The sequence below is a fragment of the Mya arenaria genome, chromosome 2 (genome assembly GCF_026914265.1).
Source record: "Mya arenaria isolate MELC-2E11 chromosome 2, ASM2691426v1".
NCBI classification, from domain to species: domain Eukaryota; kingdom Metazoa; phylum Mollusca; class Bivalvia; order Myida; family Myidae; genus Mya; species Mya arenaria.
The window spans coordinates 67,872,301-67,892,582 of NC_069123.1; the positions used below are offsets into that span (position 1 = coordinate 67,872,301).

Below are 20,282 nucleotides of genomic sequence, written 5' to 3' on the forward strand. Positions count from 1 at the left end.
AAACAAGTACGGAAAGAAGAGGGGGTAGTGGACAGGAGCGTCCAGTGGCTCGTTCAGAGTAAGGAAAAAGGATGTTGACGAGAAGAAGAATATAATGAGGACGAAAACGATACCTCTGGAATATTTCAGGAGAGAATATAGTCTCCAGAGGGTTTGAACAGTCTTGAAAGACCCTCGGAAACGGAAGATCACGAGTTCTCTGGCGTAGTATCTGCAGACGACGCTGTATGGCGGCCATATTTGAGAGAGAAATAACGGACTTAAATCAACTACCTAGTTGACTCAAATAACGTGCTCAACATCCAACTTAATTAAGTTATTGAGCAAGTTATTGTTTCGTGAAATGCAAATAATTAATGTGATCAAGCTGAGCACGTTAATAACGCGCTCAGCACATTTAACGTACTTAAGAATTTTCGAGAAATTGGGGCCATGAGTACATACTGTAAAATCCTCATTTGAACACACTGTCAGGTCTAAATTCCAGTCCAACCTGTTAATTTCAAATTTTATCACAGGAAGTTGGTCATCTGTTCTTCTCAAGACAGTGGGGAAATTGTAGAAACTGCACTTGCTGCAGCTCCCTGTAGACTTGATAGAGCCATTTCCAAATGAAAGCTACTCTCACACAAACTGTTTTATGGTTTCTGGTGCTTTGTGAATGTTATAAGCCCATGCACATATTAAAAACTCAACCCACTTGATCTTTTTTTACTTGCCATTAAACAGGTTGCTTATATATTGGTACATTTAAATTTTAAATATAGATTCTTTTTTATTAATTAAATTTGAAACAGCATGTACATAAAATTATGTGCATGAAATTTAATAACTTTTTATATGTCTCAATATACGTCTTTTAGGTTTTTTTTATGTATGAACACACTGTTATTGTACCAACATAGGGAGTTCAACATAATAAAGATTGTCATGGCAGATACCAAATCTTTTTTTGCTATATTTCAAATGGGAAAATTGTATAATTTCAGGTGCTGTGCAATCCACTTTAGTATGTGAGAAACCACATGCTCATACTATTAGAAGGAGAACAATGTCTCCACAATCCTTCATGATTGTGTATACGAGTTCTCTGGTTACGATGACGAAGAGGAAAGATGTGAAGAGCGACCCGATGTCCAGTGTGGTCCTGAACGGGCATGCGAAGACTCTTGTTGGATTGATGGACAAACTATATGTGAACTGAAGCACTGGAGAAAGGGCAGACACTAGAAAACCTTTGTCTGCTCTTGCAGCCTGTTTATTTTCATGAAGAGAACATCTTAAATAGCTTAAACTGTCACTTCTAGAATTAATAAAGGGCTTTCACCCCCCAAGAATGGATGATTAGTGTGCTTCAGTTATACATTTAAAAAAAATCTGCATTCATTCACGACAGATATAAACTTTGTGATATGGCTATTGTTTCTCAATGTAGAAAATATTTAAAGGAACACCACACATTGCAGTTGTCAGATGTTAATTAAAATACTTTAAACTGTTAAGTGTTTTTTTTTTCTGTTTAGTCAAGCAAGATTGTATTCCAGGACCAGGATTTTAACCTGGGTTTCACTCTCAGTAAAGAATCGTGTCTTGACCACTAGACCATCCTGACCCAATATTGTCATTGAACATCCAGGAAGTTTTTATGCCATAAAATTAATGACAACTAAAAGAATGCCACTAAGACTTATTGCATATGTTTATGAGATGTCATCAATGTGCATAAAGCACACGTCTGACACCTTTCACGTCTGTAATAACTTGCAGCTGAAGAAAATAAAGGCTACCTACCAACCCTATTTTTTACCAATGTTTCCTAAACCACACATATTTTTTAAGCCTAATATTTGGAAAAAATGACAGAACTTCTGTTACAAAAAATTGTATTTCACAAAGCATTTTGTCCCGAATATTTTTAACATAATGTAAGTTTTGTTTTTTAAATACCCTTAAAGTAATGAGGAGAAATGTTTGTCTGTTCCCTGGATATCAACTAATTGTACTCTGTGGGGAGAGTTGTTCAATCAGCCTCTTTGAAAACCTAGCATCTCATCATCATATTGACAAGATATGAGAAGAACATGAAATTATGGGAAAACTACATAAAATATCTGATGAATGACTCACCAAATGTCTAAAGAAGATAATACACAGTGCTAGATAATATACCCACTGATATCATCTTTTCTCAGGCATCTTTTCTCAAACATACAATTTATAAGAAGGAAACATGGAAATGAATTTCAAAAATAGTTTTCCACATCTGTTTTCTTGATCGACTATGTCCTAGATAATAAAGAAGCCATGCTGTGCATTTTGTTTGCTGGAGGGTTTTAAGTATTTCTCTGATTGCGGCACTGTTCATTAGGTTCGGAATTACTTTAAATTGGTTATATCTACAGGTGCTAATTTTTATGATACAGCTTTTCAGAGGATACATTTTTTTCTAAAATCATATAATATCAAACAGAAAAAATCGATCAACAATCCATGAGCACTAGGTTTAAATTTCACAAGAGTATCAAGAGGGCCATGATGGCCCTAAATTGCTCCCCTGAGTAACAGTGTTTGACCTTTGTAATCAATATAGCTTGATACTTGTTTTCAAAATTCTACACATGGTCCAAATATCTTTGCAGAAGCTTCAAAAATAAGAAAGTAGGTCAACAGGTCACAGTCAAGGTCATCCATTCACAACATTGTCATTTGTTTACAGAAGTGTAAATATGGTCAAACTTTATTTGCTGTAGCTTTAAAGTGACACTCTTATTCAAAGTCAATACATACACATGTATAACAAACATAATTTTTGACTGATAAACCTTTGCTATTTAGGCCAAAAAAAATTAAATTTTAGGTAGGGTAGGTAGGGATTTAAAAAAAAAATATATTATTTTTTTTCAAAATCTGTCATAAGTTCAGAGTGTTTTCTTGCACATGGCAGTCTTTCCTACATAACTGTCATTGCCTGACTTTGTTTTATCATATAAACAATAATTCTGATTAAAATCTGCATTTATCCACCCTTCGTAACTCTCTATTCGCTAACGAATATTTTTTTGGCTCAGAAACGGAAAAAATAGTTAGGGTCGGCGCATTTTTATAGGTAGGGTCGGGTTACCCGAAACAGACATATTTTTTTTAGGCCTTACTAAACAATGCATTTATGGAAAATATTAATTACTGATTACAATATTGTAACCGTGATTATAATAGCTGGAATGGCAAAAATTAATAAATGATTGGTGAATGCTAAAATATTTTCTGTTATCTTCTATAGTCTCATAAGGTAGAAATACTGTGTTTTATGCACTTTCCTTTCAAACTCAACTCGTTATCCTTCATAAGAACCATTATTTTAAACATTTAGTCTTCCTTTTTGGTATGTTTAAACAATTGTATTAATTGTGGTAAATCTTACTTGGGAGTAAGAGTGCATCTTTAAAAATAAGACAGTAGGTCAAAAAGGGTGACCCAAGGGGCATAATTTGCACAATCTTGGTAGAGGACCACTGTATGATGATTGTTAGATTTTTAAGAATACCCTATATAAGTCCACAGAAAACCTCAGGGCGTGGGCAGTTTGACCACAGGCATAATTTGACGTTAACAAGCAATTATGTTAAGTACAGACACATGAACGATGGACAGTGCACAATCCAATAAAAGCAATAATCTGCCTTAACCTCAGAGGGTTTGATAAAACTATACAATAAGCAGCATCTTCTATCTAACACAATATATAAAAGAAAAATGTTGATGCATAGCATCAAGTCGGCGCAATGAAATTAGAAGAAAAACATGCATGCAGATAACCAAAAATGGTTATTATTTCAATGATAATATTTGTTTTTATGTTGGGTGTACATATGCCTGAATGACATTATGGTTAATATTATAATATTGTTACAATAGTTTAAGCCCGGAATTATGTTATGTGAATTCCTTGCTTTATATTTTGTATAAATTTTTGCAACACATTTCACTCATATGAGTATATAGAACGGGGATAAAAGTTATATACATCAAAATGGAATTATCTGGAGTTCATTCTTTCGAATGAAATTTGCAAACCAAACAATTAAGCTCAAGGTTAATTTTTCAAAACTCGGCATTTTTTGCCGTCACCAAGGGAGATTACTGTGTCGGAGGTTTACAAACATAACGGATATTGTAATAGTACCGTGTAACCTTCATCTATTGATATCAATCAGAACACCTCGGTCTGTATCTATCTCGGAGATGGCTGAGTTGTTATGATTAAGTTGGTATTTAAAATCAAAATTTTCAAAATGATAAGCAGGGCTATTATAATTTAAGGTTTCATTATCAATTAAAGAGTAAAGTTTTATAAAGCATACAAAAACTTCATATTTTATCACTAACTATTGAAAGCATTGTTCTGCAATTTATGAACTATAGTCCCTAAGTTTGAATATTTCTAAAGTAACCCTTCTGGGCGCCGACTAATAATGTGGAAATTCTTGTTGAGATAAGGTGTATTTACTATCCATGATAAGATAGTAGCTTACAATCGTCTACATGTAGTTCAATGGAAAAGTCTGATTATTAAATTCGTCTTTGAGTACAAGCTCTGAATATACTGGAACAAAACAATATTTAGAAATTAAACTGCATGTTTAATGTTATCATTTTTTTATTTTTTATTTAGATAAAATATATTGTATAATTGAATGCCTTATTAGTTAATTTATTTATACAAAAATCATGTTTTCAATTGAACTACACATGAAGTTTTGAACTACACTTTATGTTCAACTATATGAACTTTAAACTTTAACTTTTACATCCAAAATAAAGAAAAAAAAACACCATAAAAATCATCACAAATAATACATAATACATAATACAAATACATATGTATGTATTACTTGAATCTTTTAAAACACATTGATTTTAAGAATCAATTTGTAAACCCAGATCTAAACTTAATATAAATTTATTTGATTATTGTTTACAAGATTCCCATGCATTCAATTAAACTACATTTTTATCTAAATAAAATTCAGAAAAAATAATTATGTTAACATGCAGATTAATTTTTAAGTAAAGGTCTATCAGTGTGTTCCATTTTAGTCAGAGCTTGTACTCTCAATATGTATAAAATCTCAATATGTGTAAAATCTGGCCTCGTCTGGCCTAGCCAAGCCTGGCCCATACAAAATGCTGAGTCAGCAGGCCAGGCCAGAAATACCATTCTAGCTTACCAAAAATCACAAACAGGACTTTAGAGTGGCATGTTTGTATTTTTGTGTCAGGATGTAGCCTCTCTCATACTGGACTTCAAAGTGGCTTGTTTGTTATTGGTAAGGATGTAGCCTCTCTCATACTGGACTTCAGTGTGGCTTGTTTGTTATTGGTAAGGATGTAGCCTCTCTCATACTGGACTTCAAAGTGGCTTGTTTGTTATTGGTAAGGATGTAGCCTCTCTCATACTGGACTTCAGTGTGGCTTGTTTGTTATTGGTAAGGATGTGGCCTCTCTTATACAGGACTTCAGATAGGCTTGTTTGTTATTGGTCAGGATGTAGCCTCTCTCATACAGGACTTCAGATAGGCTTGTATGTTATTGGTCAGGATGTAGCCTTTCTCATACAGGACTTCAGTGTGGCTTGTTTGTAATTGGTTAGGATGTAGCCTCTCTCATACAGGACTTCATTGTGGCTTGTTTGTAATTGGTTAGGATGTAGCCTGTCTCATACAGGACTTCAGTGTGGCTTGTTTGTAATTGGTTAGGATGTAGCCTCTCTCATACAGGACTTCATTGTGGCTTGTTTGTAATTGGTTAGGATGTAGCCTGTCTCATACAGGACTTCAGTGTAGCTTGTTTGTAATTGGTTAGGATGTAGCCTCCCTCATGCAGGACTTCAGTGTGGCTTATTTGTAATTGGTTAGGATGTAGCCTCTCTCATGCAGGACTTCAGTGTGGCAAGTTTGTAATTGGTGAGGATGTAGCCTCTCTCATACAGGACTTTCTCATACAGGACTTCAATGTGGGTAGTTTGCATATGGTCAGGATGTAGTCTCTCTCATACAGGACTTCAGTGTGGCTTGTTTGTAATTGGTGAGGATGTAGCCTCTCACCTACATGACTTCAGTGTGGCTAGTTTGTATATGGTCAGGATGTAGTCTCTCTCCTACACGACTTCAGTGTGGCTTGTTTGTATATGGTCAGGATGTAGTCTCTCTCATACACGACTTCAGTGTGGCTTGTTTGTATATGGTCAGGATGTAGTCTCTCTCCTACACCACTTCAGTGGGGCTTGTTTGTAGGATGTAGTCTCTCTCATACACGACTTCAGTGTGGCTAGTTTGTTATTGGTGAGGATGTAGCCTCTCTAATACAGGACTTCAGTGTGGCTTGTTTGTTATTGGTCAGGATGTAGCCTCTCTAATACAGGACTTCAGTGTGGCTAGTTTGTTATTGGTTAGGATGTAGCCTCTCTCATACAGGACTTCATTGTGGCTTGTTTGTAATTGGTTAGGATGTAGCCTGTCTCATACAGGACTTCAGTGTGGCTTGTTTGTAATTGGTTAGGATGTAGCCTCTCTCATACAGGACTTCATTGTGGCTTGTTTGTAATTGGTTAGGATGTAGCCTGTCTCATACAGGACTTCAGTGTAGCTTGTTTGTAATTGGTTAGGATGTAGCCTCCCTCATGCAGGACTTCAGTGTGGCTTATTTGTAATTGGTTAGGATGTAGCCTCTCTCATGCAGGACTTCAGTGTGGCAAGTTTGTAATTGGTGAGGATGTAGCCTCTCTCATACAGGACTTTCTCATACAGGACTTCAATGTGGGTAGTTTGCATATGGTCAGGATGTAGCCTCTCTCATACAGGACTTCAGTGTGGCTTGTTTGTAATTGGTGAGGATGTAGCCTCTCACCTACATGACTTCAGTGTGGCTAGTTTGTATATGGTCATGATGTAGTCTCTCTCCTACACGACTTCAGTGTGGCTTGTTTGTATATGGTCAGGATGTAGTCTCTCTCATACAGGACTTCAGTGTGGCTTGTTTGTATATGGTCAGGATGTAGTCTCTCTCCTACACCACTTCAGTGGGGCTTGTTTGTAGGATGTAGTCTCTCTCATTCACGACTTCAGTGTGGCTAGTTTGTTATTGGTGAGGATGTAGCCTCTCTAATACAGGACTTCAGTGTGGCTAGTTTGTTATTGGTCAGGATGTAGCCTCTCTCATACAGGACTTCAGTGTAGCTAGTTTGTATATGGTGAGGATGTAGTCTCTCTCATACAGGACTTCAATGTAGCTAGTTTGTATATGGTCAGGATGTAGTCTCTCTCATACAGGACTTCAGTGTGGCTGGATTGTATATGGTCAGCGGGTAGCTTCTTTCATACAGGACTTCAGAGTGGCTAGTTTGTATTTGGTCAGGATGTAGTCTCTCTCATACAGGACTTCAGTGTGGCTGGATTGTATATGGTCAGCGGGTAGCTTCTTTCATACAGGACTTCAGAGTGGCTAGTTTGTATTTGGTATAACAAAGTCTCTCTCATACAGGGCTTCAGAGTGGGTAGTTTGTTATTGGTCAGGATGTAGCCTCTCTCATACAGGACTTCAGTGTGGCTAGTTTGTTATTGGTGAGGATGTAGTCTCTCTCATACAGGACTTCAGTGTGGCTAGTTTATTATTGGTCAGGATGTAGCCTCTCTCATACAGGACTTCAGTGTGGCTTGTTTGTTATTGGTGAGGATGTAGTCTCTCTCCTACACGACTTCAGTGTGGCTAGTTTGTTATTGGTGAGGATGTAGTATCTCTCTCATACAGGACTTCAGTGTGGCTAGTTTGTCATTGGTGAGGATGGAGCCTCTCTCATACAGGACTTCAGTGTGGCTAGTTTGTTATTGGTGAGGATGTAGTCTCTCTCATACAGGACTTCAGTGTGGCTAGTTTGTTATTGGTCAGGATGTAGCCTCTCTCATACAGGACTTCAGTGTGGCTAGTTTGTTATTGGTCAGGATGTAGTCTCTCTCATACAGGACTTCAATGTAGCTAGTTTGTTATTGGTCAGGATGTAGCCTCTCTCATACAGGACTTCAGTGTGGCTAGTTTGTTATTGGTCAGGATGTAGCCTCTCTCATACAGGACTTCAGTGTGGCTTGTTTGTTATTGGTCAGGATGTAGCCTCTCTCATACAGGACTTCAGTGTGGCTAGTTTGTTATTGGTGAGGATGTAGTCTCTCTCATACAGGACTTCAGTGTGGCTAGTTTGTTATTGGTGAGGATGTAGCCTCTCTCATACAGGACTTCAGTGTGGCTAGTTTGTTATTGGTGAGGATGTAGCCTCTCTCATACAGGACTTCAGTGTGGCTAGTTTGTTATTGGTGAGGATGTAGCCTCTCTCATACAGGACTTCAGTGTGGCTAGTTTGTTATTGGTCAGGATGTAGCCTCTCTCATACAGGACTTCAGTGTGGCTAGTTTGTTATTGGTCAGGATGCAGCCTCTCTCATACAGGACTTCAATGTAGCTAGTTTGTATATGGTCAGGATGTAGTCTCTCTCATAAAGGACTTCAGTGTGGCTGGATTGTATATGGTCAGCGGGTAGCCTCTCTCATACAGGACTTCAGTGTGGGTAGTTTGTATTTGGTATATCAAAGCCTCTCTCATACAGGACTTCAGTGTGGCTGGATTGTATATGGTCAGCGGGTAGCCTCTCTCATACAGGGCTTCAGAGTGGGTAGTTTGTATTTGGTCAGGATCTTTTAGTGTTCTTGCAAGTTCCAGCTCAGTCAGAAAGGTTTCTACAACTTTGTGGGACGCTTAAGATTTAGTGGACTCTCTGGAGTTTTATTTGAAATGCAGTTTGTTTGTCGATTTCATTCTCTTAAAACTAAAAAATAAAGTAAGCTTATTTTAATTATTGACAACACCTTTTTTGGCATGCATTGAGCAAAGGAGCATTGAAGAGCAACTCAGAACAGCCAAGCAGCAGCAGTAGCAGTAGTTTACTGAAGGACATGTGACAGATACGTTTCAGTACCTCATTACAGGGGCTAAATATACATCAGCATTCATAAATCTGTGTCGATCAGAGGAATGCCTCCAAGCTTCCATCACCTGGCAAGTCCTATTTTCAGTAACAAATCAATGCAAAAGTGTGGGAACATTCATGTACAATGAGGCATTTACCTGTGCTAACAGTAATCATGCCACAAAAAATAAGTCAAGGCATCCCTGGTATGTTGCTCTAGTGGAAAGCAGTTGCATATTGTTTGGAGTAACTCAATTATTTGCTCTGAGCCTCATGCCTTTCTAAGAGCAAACATTTGGATGGGGCATTTCAGGTCATAACACAATTTTGGATACAAAATAGTAACTTCTTCTAGCACTGTGTCTTTCCTGATGGTGCAGTGTGATAAGCACATTTTCTATATCAGCAATACCCACTTTTTCTTTACAAGCAATACTTTGCACTTAAAGGTCTATTGAAAATCATTCATAAGAATCCCCCTGTACAATGTGTCATTGCTGGTCATTCAGTACATTATTTGGAGCTCTGCACCTACATAAGAGGTCAACATTAATTCAAGACAAAAAGAAAAAACATGTATTTAAAAGGCAGAAAGCCAAGAATTGGTGCTAACCATCAAACTCATGCAAAAGAATGAGGAGAACGATCAACAGAACAATCAAAATGATGTTGAATAATTCAGTGAAAGCAATGCTGTATTAATTTTACATCATTGCTTTTATCATAATTTTGACAGCTTAAAGGCACTTGCCCATGTTTTGGAAGGATTTTTTTTCCCCAGTAATGCATCTGAAGACACTAATATTTCAACTTTTTTACTCTTTTTTAACAAAAAATGCATAAAAAACATTTAAAGTTTAAAAAATATTCTGGTTTTAGTTTGGCCCGAACCAACACTGAAACAGTCAAGGAAAATATGAATACTGAAACAAAACCACACACAGACAGGAAGTCATACACAAACATAAGGATACCTTTAACCCTTTCATTGAAAAATGTTACTAACTCATTTTGAATCATTATAATACTTCAAAGACAATATTTGTGCATATAACAACATTTGTTAAAGGGCTCGATCCAGCCAGTCAGAATCTTAGTTTTAACACTCCCAATGATTTGCCACACTTTATTTTGTCATAAAAAAAGTGCATTTAACTAAAATTTCCTGTAATGCATCTGAACACAATTATATTATAATTATTTTGCTCTTTGCTATTGAAATCGCAAGAAAAAAACAACAATAGAAGTATAAAAATAATAAATGGATTTAGTGGGTAGCAAACCCTCGCCAAAAAAGTCAAGAAAAAAGTAGAGAACCCAAACTTTATCCACTCGCCCACAGGCACTCAAACTAAGCTGACAGAAATTTAAATTTTTAGCAAGACAGGGAAAAGAACTTTAAAACAAACTTGGCCAGGGTGCTCTACTATTAATCAACACATAAAAGTCACCTCAAAACAGGAATAGAGTGTCTATTATAAAAGAAAAAAAATGTTCTTCTTCCATCCTGCTCCACCAAAATCTCAAGGAAAAATCCTCACAACTCTAGAGATGAGTTTAGTGACCAGAAATATTGGCAATCATACAAAATCCTGCTAAAAATACAATTGTTTATACATACAGGAGAGGTGAAGGCAAAAAAACTGTTCAATTCTGTGATCTTTCTCACCTTCCCTGACCAGGAACAAAGGCCAACAGTTGGCCTCCTCCATCATACAGATAGTCAAACACTTTCCCTAATGTTTTTTACATTACAACTTGATGTTGCTGAAACTATGGACAAGATAATGGCACAAGGAGCATGAGTACCAGGTACAAACATTCATGTTTATACACTCACCAGGAGGAGTGTGCAACATGTCAATACAATCTGGTTTTACATTTCAATATTTATTCCCATATTTTTTCTGACTGATCTTAATTTTCAATTTCCTTGCAAACTGACCAACTGAACATAGTTAAAAAAAAACGTAATAATATTTCAGAATTTCACCATACATGCCATATACCCCCAGTGGGGGGAAAAATCCCCCGGAATTCTGACCCATCCCCTGGTCCCCTGCTGAGGGATCCGGCATTTCAACTGCATTTTTTTATTTATTTTTTAAACGCTCAATTTTGACAGTGGAAAGCATCCAAAATGAGTGTGAAATTCCATAAAGGACCATGATGACTAAGTCTTTAAATTATTGAAGTATGTGTTTTTGTATTTATTTTGACATCAGAAATGTAGATATTGCGCTAAATTTCGCTGCGCCATTTGTATTAATTATTTTTTGTATGTAAACCTAGCTGAAAATGTTTGACAAGTAAAATGTAAGGAAGAGTACAGAAATGAAATGCAGTCATTGGCAATAATAAATTGTGCAGGAGAATCTAACATCTTTCTGAATCCATTTCCTGAAAACTATACCGCATTTTGCAACCAGGTACAATAGGTGTAACTGTTGAAACCTAGAATTCCTGCAAGCCAGAACTGATGAGTTAATATTCCTCATATAAACCAAACATAATGGCACAAACATCAAAGGCTGAAAAGCAATTTGGGTTCAGGTTCACAACAAATACTCAATAACTTGTTTTCCTGGTTAGTTTTTTGTATTTTTCCTCTCAGTATTTGTTGTTCTTGTTTTGTGATTCATATGGTCTATATGATAAATTAGATACAAATCTTTATGTCAGAATATTATTTCAATTAATCATTTGAAACAGTTTGAACCAAGCTACCAGAGTTGTGTTAATGATCACCATTTTTTGCCAACATTTTTGTCTGTAGTGCCAGCACCATGCAGTCATGCACCAACCTAATGATAATTTTATTATGTAATATTAAGTATGATGCTATATATTGGGCCGTGACTTCCTACTTAACTATCTAGTTCCCAGTGTTTCAAGGATAAACTATGGTTATAGTTTATGTATTACAAATTTTATGCTGTCACTCTCTTGTTATAAATGTGTTTTATTTGTAAAAACATTAACTGCTTTCAGATTATAGCCTACATTTCCAGCCTCAAGTAAGTACCTTGCTAAATAACTAAGACTTACAGTTTTATAACTTTACAGACACGACGTCATAATTTGGTTCCCTGCCTCATGAGACTGGTTCTAACACTCCTTCCGCACTTCATAATCATTAAGATTTTACATGTATGTTCTAACTGTTACTACCATATGCTCTTCATGACATCAAACTATATGATGCACTCTTCAACTCACGGAGGACTATCAGTCAAGATCTGGAGGATTATCAGTCAAGATCTGGAGGACTATCAGTCAAAATCCGGAGGACTATCAGCCAATATCAGGAGGACTTTAAGTCAAGAACTGGAGGACTATCAGTCAAGATCCGGAGGTCTATCAGTCAAGATCCGGAGATCTATCAGTCAAGATCTGGCTGACTATAATCGGTCAAAATCCAGAGGACTTTCAGTCAATATCGGAAGGATATATCAGTCAAGATATGGAGGACTATTCGAGTCAAGATCTGGAGACTATCTTTCAAGATCTGGAGGAATATCAGTCAAGATCTGGAGGACTATCTGAGTCAAGATCTGGATGACTATCAGTCACGATCTGGAGAACTATCTTTCAAGATCTGGAGGACTATCAGTCATGATCTGGAGGACTATCAGTCAAGATCTGGAGGACTATCAGTCAATATCCGGAGGACTATCAGTCAAGATCTGGAGGACTATCAGTCAAGATCTGGAGGACTATCTTTCAAGATCTGGACGAATATCAGTCAAGATCTGGAGGACTATCTTTCAAGATCTGGAGGACTATCAGTCAAGATCTGGAGGAATATCATTCAAGATCTGGAGGACTATCAGTCAAGATCTGGAGGACTATCAGTCAAGATGCAGAGGAATATCAGTAGAGATCAGAAGGACTACCAGTCAAGATGCAGATGAATATCAGTCAAGATCTGAAGGACTATCATTCAAGATGCAGAGGATTATAAGTCAAGATCCGGAGGACTATCTGAGTCAAGATCCGGAGGACTATCCGAGTGAAGATCCGGGGGACTATCACAGTCCCTAAAGCTAATTAAATATCTTTTATAAGGCCTTAGACCAAGTGACCCACTTTTTCGCTAGAAATTACTCAAATCTCACTTGACCTAGAAGATAAAGACAAACAAAGGCCCAAAAGGGCCTATGCTCTTCTGGCATGGCTTTTGTGGTCATATCAATCTATAGCATGTATGTATGGGTAAAAGGCAACAGACATATAGTTTATGTTTTGTGTTTGGGTTACCTGAAAACGTAGCACGTTCAACATCTGAGCCCAGAAAGTATTGTAAGCAGATTAGTTGCATGAACTATTTTAATATATGCCTATTAAAAGTCATCTGACAAAAAAAAAAATGCTTTCAAAACTGTACTCATAGTAAAAATTTCCGTAGTTTTAAAAGTTAAAAAAAGTTGGTCAAAAGGTCAAAGTCAAGGGCATCCTAAGACAACATTGATCAATTTGAACAAACATTCACAATCAATTGTGCTGAGATGGATGCACGAACACACAAAAACATTTTCAAACCTTTCCAGATTTATGTTTACTAAACCTGTGAACTCTGGGTGTGGCCAGTAATGACACCAGGTGCATAACTTAAACATTAACAACCAATTTTGTTAAGATGAATGCGCAAACTACAGAACTTAAAGCTTAAAAATGGCCTTGGGGCTTTCAACAAGAACAAGGCAGAGTAATTCACAAAATCAACTGCAGAAGCAAAAAGCAAATTGTCTCTCAAATTCCTAGACTTGCAAATTGTCTCCCTTAACTCTAGACTTGAATTTACATGTACATGTAAACTTGGCTAAAAATAGAATTTGCTCATGCAGACCTGGCTAAAAATAGAAAGCATTTCTTTAAAACTTTAATGGCCCATAATCTAGGCATTTATGGGCGGATCTGGTTTTCGAAAGGAACCAAGCTCTAATGGATATCTAGATACTGTACAAGTTTCATCGAGATACAATCAAAACTGAAGACTGTATCGTGTTCACAACCAATTGTTTACAGACGCACGACCGCATGGACGCACGACCGCACGGATGCACATACTACGTACACATTACCATCGCATAAGCTCTTCTGGCCTTTGGCCAGTAGAGCTAAAAATCTGATCAAGTTTCAGGAAGATTCTGTAAAAAGTGGGCCAACAGGGTATTTACAACATTTTTTATAAAAATTTGACCTACATGAACTGACCCTACTTTTACCTTACATGAACAATTGTCAATCTTAACATACATTCTGACAAAATTTCACAATAAATATTTAATAGAATAAGCAGAGGGTTTTTAGATCAATAGACTTGTAAACCTACTTTTTAACCCAACAATTGCACCATAATTGAAGCCGACTTAGATTTTAAAAGGCCAGGTTTCATGAATATTTGATAGAAACTTTTACTTCAATTCAGATAACAAATATTTGAAACAGTTGACCAATTTACCAACATAATCAACATTGCCATATACTTTCATGAAGGCTCAATTTCTGACCAAGTTTCATAAAGATTGAGTAAAAAACGTGGCTCAGCTATCAATTGTTGTTTTTAATATCTGACATATTTACCTTCTTTTTGACCAAAGGTTACTCTGATGATATCAAGACTTCACAAAGAATTCACAGGTAAAAAGTATTAAGTCATTCATTAAATGATTGGTAACAAGGCATATTTGAGCTCTAAAGGAATGGGGGCCGGGGAATTGCCAAAGGAAAATTGTTCCAGAAAAAAGGGATTTTAAAATTATTTATACTTCTGAAATAAAGTATAGGTGAGCTGAACTGTGTCATGTAGGCAATCCATTCACACAAGTTTAAAAGGACTCTAGTGACTGCATATAAAGTGACTGCACATTGTGGACGCTAGTGATTGCACATTTGGGACATAAGTGACTGCACATTGGGCACTCAAGTGACTGCACATTGTGGATGCTAGTGATTGCACATTTGGGACTTAAGTGACTGCACATTGGGCACTCAAGTGACTGAACATTGTGGACTCTAGTGATTGCACATTGGGGACTTAAGTGACTGCACATTGTGGACGCTAGTGATTGCACATTGGGGAATTAAGTGATTGCACATTGTGGACACTAGTGACTACACATTGTGGACTCAAGTGACTGCACATTGTGGACTCTAGTGACTGCACATTGCAGACGCTAGTGACTACACATTGTGAACTCTAGTGACTGCACATTGTGGACTCTAGTGACTGCACATTGTGGACTCTAGTGACTGCATATAGTGGACTCTGGTGACTGCATATAGTGGACTCTAGTGACTGCACATTGAGGACTTTAGTGACTGCATATTGTGGACTCTAGTGACTGCACATTGTGGACTCTAGTGACTGCATATAGTGGACTCTAGTGACTGCACATTGTGGACTCAAGTGACTGCACATTGTGGACTCTAGTGACTGCACATTGTGGACCCTAGTGACTGCACATTGCAGACGCTAGTGACTACACATTGTGGACTCTAGTGACTGCACGTTGTGGACTCTAGTGACTGCACGTTGTGGACTCTAGTGACTGCACATTGTGGACTCTAGTGACTGCACATTGTGGACTCTAGTGACTGCATATAGTGGACTCTGGTGACTGCATATAGTGGACTCTAGTGACTGCACATTGAGGGCTTTAGTGACTGCATATTGTGGACTCTAGTGACTGCACATTGTGGACTCTAGTGACTGCATATAGTGGACTCTAGTGACTGCACATTGTGGACTCAAGTGACTGCACATTGTGGACTCTAGTGACTGCACATTGTGGACTCCAGTGACTGCACATTGTGGACGCTAGTGACTGCACTTTGTGGACTCTAGTGACTGCATATAGTGGACTCCAGTGACTGCACATTGTGGACGCTAGTGACTGCACATTGTGGATTCTAGTGACTGCACTTTGTGGACTCTAGTGACTGCACATTGTGGACTCTAGTGACTGCACATTGTGGACTCTAGTGACTGCACTTTGTGGACTCTAGTGACTGCACTTTGTGGACTCTAGTGACTGAACATTGTGGACTCTAGTGACTGCACATTGCAGACGCTAGTGACTGCATATAGTGAACTCTAGTGACTGCACATAGTGGACTCTAGTTACTGAACATTGTGCATAGTAGTGACTGCACATTGTGGACTATAATGACTGCACATTGTGGACTCTAGTGACTGCACATTGTGGACTCAAGTGACTGCACATTGTGGACTCTAGTGACTGCACATTGTGGACCCTAGTGACTGCACATTGCAGACGCTAGTGACTACACATTGTGAACTCTAGTGACTGCACATTGTGGACTCTAGTGACTGCACGTTGTGGACTCTAGTGACTGCACATTGTGGACTCTAGTGACTGCACATTGTGGACTCTAGTGACTGCATATAGTGGACTCTGGTGACTGCATATAGTGGACTCTAGTGACTGCACATTGAGGACTTTAGTGACTGCATATTGTGGACTCTAGTGACTGCACATTGTGGACTCTAGTGACTGCATATAGTGGACTCTAGTGACTGCACATTGTGGACTCCAGTGACTGCACATTGTGGACGCTAGTGACTGCACTTTGTGGACTCTAGTGACTGCATATAGTGGTCTCCAGTGACTGCACATTGTGGACGCTAGTGACTGCACATTGTGGATTCTAGTGACTGCACTTTGTGGACTCTAGTGACTGCACATTGTGGACTCTAGTGACTGCACATTGTGGACTCTAGTGACTGCACATTGTGGACTCTAGTGACTGCACATTGCAGACGCTAGTGACTGCATATAGTGAACTCTAGTGACTGCACATAGTGGACTCTAGTTACTGAACATTGTGCATAGTAGTGACTGCACATTGTGGACTATAATGACTGCACATTGTGGACTCTAGTGACTGCATATAGTGGACTCCAGTGACTGCACATTGTGGACTCAAGTGACTGCACATTGTGGACCCTAGTGACTGCACATTGTGGACTCTAGTGACTGCACTTTGTGGACTCTAGTGACTGCACATTGTGGACTCTAGTGACTGCACTTTGTGGACTCTAGTGACTGCACTTTGTGGACTCTAGTGACTGCACATTGTGGACTCTAGTGACTGCACATTGCAGACGCTAGTGACTGCATATAGTGAACTCTAGTGACTGCACATAGTGGACTCTAGTTACTGAACATTGTGCATAGTAGTGACTGCACATTGTGGACTATAATTACTGCACATTGTGGACTCTAGTTACTGCACATTGTGGACCCTAGTGACTGCACATTGTGGAGTCAAGTGACATGGAATTTTTTATATCCTGGCTAGTTTATTTCAGTTTTCATCATATAAACACATACATGCCATACTTTGTGAAAACGTCCAAGCTTGCTCATAAAACCAGGGGATTTTGACCTTGATCAGGGGATATTCATTAATCGTCATTTATCGTTCTGATGCAATGATATTTTTCCAAATCACTTTTTTCAAAATTCTTTGGGGTATTTCTCCCAGACCAAGGGAAGAAACAAAATTCCAGAAGATATGGCATGAATGCATACACAGGGCAATATAAATGGGATTTTTTCTCCAAATTAGGGTAAAATATATACTTTTTAAGGTGGGGAATTTTTGCCGAAAAATAATTAGACAGACAGCCCTTCAAGAGACCTAATTTTCTTCAAAATAAGATCTATAACCAACTTAAGATATAAATGAATATACTGACAAAGTTTGATGAACATTGAGTAGTCCCTTTGGCTGCTTGAGTGATAACAAGCAAATGATGAAAATGAAAGCCCACAACAGTTGATCATGAGAACAAACTGAGAGCTAAAAGTTGATCATTCAGAATTACATGACAGCAATATACTGTCAGTAATGCAAAGCAATTCAAATAAATTACAGAATATCATCCATTTGTGATTCCAAGAGTTTACCTTACAAACTTACCTGAGGAGCAGGTTACTATCCAACTTTTTTGCCCTAGATATTTTAATCAGAAAGACAAGCTAGGCGGAAAACAAAACATACATGAACCAAGCACAACAAATCGAGCACAGTTACAATTGGACAATGCAGAATGACAAAGCCCTAAAACAGAAAGCAACGACAACACCTCATGTTTTCCCATAGTAGTTGTATTATTTTATACTAAATATTATATACTTAGAATTTGGGTCAATTTGCTCCAAAATATTTTTCTCAAGATGTGGCTCCTTTGCTCTATTAAAGTGAAACACAAACTGGCAAAATCTTCCCTATACTGCTGAGTGAAAAACTCTGAGAACAAATCACATTCATATTTCAGCTCAGAGGGCAACGGTCAAAACATCACATATAGAAATGAAAATATCAGACAGAGCTTTACTTTTTGTAATCAAACCAATAACTCTGTTTTTTTTATATTCCGCAGAAAGACTTTCTTTTATGTGACTACAATTACCAATCAAAAAGGTTTCCATACCTCGATGCAAAACAGTGGTTCCATTTATGATTTAAAGTAGGCAGAGAATGACAGACCATGGCAACATCCATACAGACCATGGTAACATCCATACATACAGACCATGCCAACATCCATACAGACCATGGCAACATCCATACAGACCATGGCAACATCCATACAGACCATGGTAACATCCATACAGATCATGGCAACATCAATACAGACCATGGTTACATCCATACAAATCATGGTAACATCCATATAGACCATGGCAACATCCATACAGACCATGGTAACATCCATACAGACCGTGGCAACATCCATACAGACCATGCCAACATCCATACAGACCGTGGCAACATCCATACAGACCGTGGCAACATCCATACAGGCCATGGCAACATCCATACACACCATGGTAACATCCATACAGACCGTGGCAACATCCATACAGACCATGGTAACATCCATACAGACCATGGTAACATCCATACATACAGACCATGGCAACATCCATACAGACCATCGTAACATCCATACATACAGACCATGGCAACATCCATACAGACCATGGTAACATCCATACATACAGACCATGGCAACATCCATACAGACCGTGGCAACATCCATACAGACCATGGTAACATCCATACAGACCGTGGCAACATCCATACAGACCGTGGTAACATCCATACAGACCATGGCAACATCCATACAGACCATGGCAACATCCATACAGACCATGGTAACATCCATACAGACCATGGTAACATCCATACAGACCATGGCAACATCCATACAGACCATGGTAACATCCATACAGACCATGGTAACATCCATACAGACCATGGTAACATCCATACATACAGACCATGGCAACATCCATACAGACCATGGCAACATCCATACAGACCATGGCAACACAGACCATAGCAACATCCATACAGACCATGGCAACATCAATACAGACCATGGCAACATACAAACAGACCATGGCAACACAGACCATGGCAACATCCATACAGACCATGGCAACACAGACCATGGCAACATCCATACAGACCATGGCTGGTAAAAGTAGAGTCCGAAAATAATACAAAATGGAGTCAAGTACTTTTGTTGTATATCTGTAATTTCATTCCAAGGCCCATGTGATATAACTTATAAAGGAACAGAGCATCTAAGTGTATATGCACTCAAGTGTCAACTTCCTGTAGCCAAAACCTGATCTGCAAAGTACGCTGCTATGTTATTTTTTGTTATTTTTTTCGAGAATGATTTAATGAAATGAGGAATAATCTAGCACATAATTGCATGAACTATAATACAAAGCCAACATAGATTAAAGTACACTATTTTCTAACAAACAACAAGAATGAACATAAAAATACACAACATTTCCATCTTTACTACTACATATTCCTACAGATATCTAATCTGCAGCTAAATTAAAGACATTACCCAGGTATCAGCACAAAAGGTTATCATTTGTATATAAATGTTAACAATTATAACAATAACAAGTACAAGACTTACCTGGCTTATTCCAGAATTGTTCCCGAAAACATTCACAGATGACGCTGATAACCAAGATGAAATTATTAATGTCAAAATGTGTTTTTGACGCAAAAAATTGTCCTTATGACAATTGTGAAAGTATCTTGATGAATTGTGGGGATGTATGCCACCAGAAAAATTGTTCACAATGATGAGATGTGTATGGTTAAAGCTTCATAGCTGTTCCTGGATTGAGGGGAAAACACTACGGTGAAGCAGTCTACTATACCTCTGCTGAAATCTGATACACCAGTCTATGTTGGG

At 38.0% G+C, this 20,282-nt stretch overlaps 1 protein-coding gene across 6 annotated transcripts in view; it reads right to left on the reverse strand.

Annotated features, from left to right (window-relative positions):
- LOC128204182 (uncharacterized) overlaps positions 1–20,282 on the reverse strand; it is a 124,393-nt gene that overhangs the window by 56,007 nt on the left and 48,104 nt on the right. For 3 of the 6 annotated variants that reach the window (XM_052905607.1, XM_052905600.1, XM_052905561.1), the window contains exon 1: positions 19,998–20,195. The exons of the other annotated variants lie outside the window; for them this stretch is intronic. The gene's annotated coding sequence lies outside the window, so the exon portion shown is untranslated. Of the gene's footprint in view, positions 1–19,997; positions 20,196–20,282 lie in introns of those variants that run through there. 6 annotated transcript variants of the gene reach the window in all.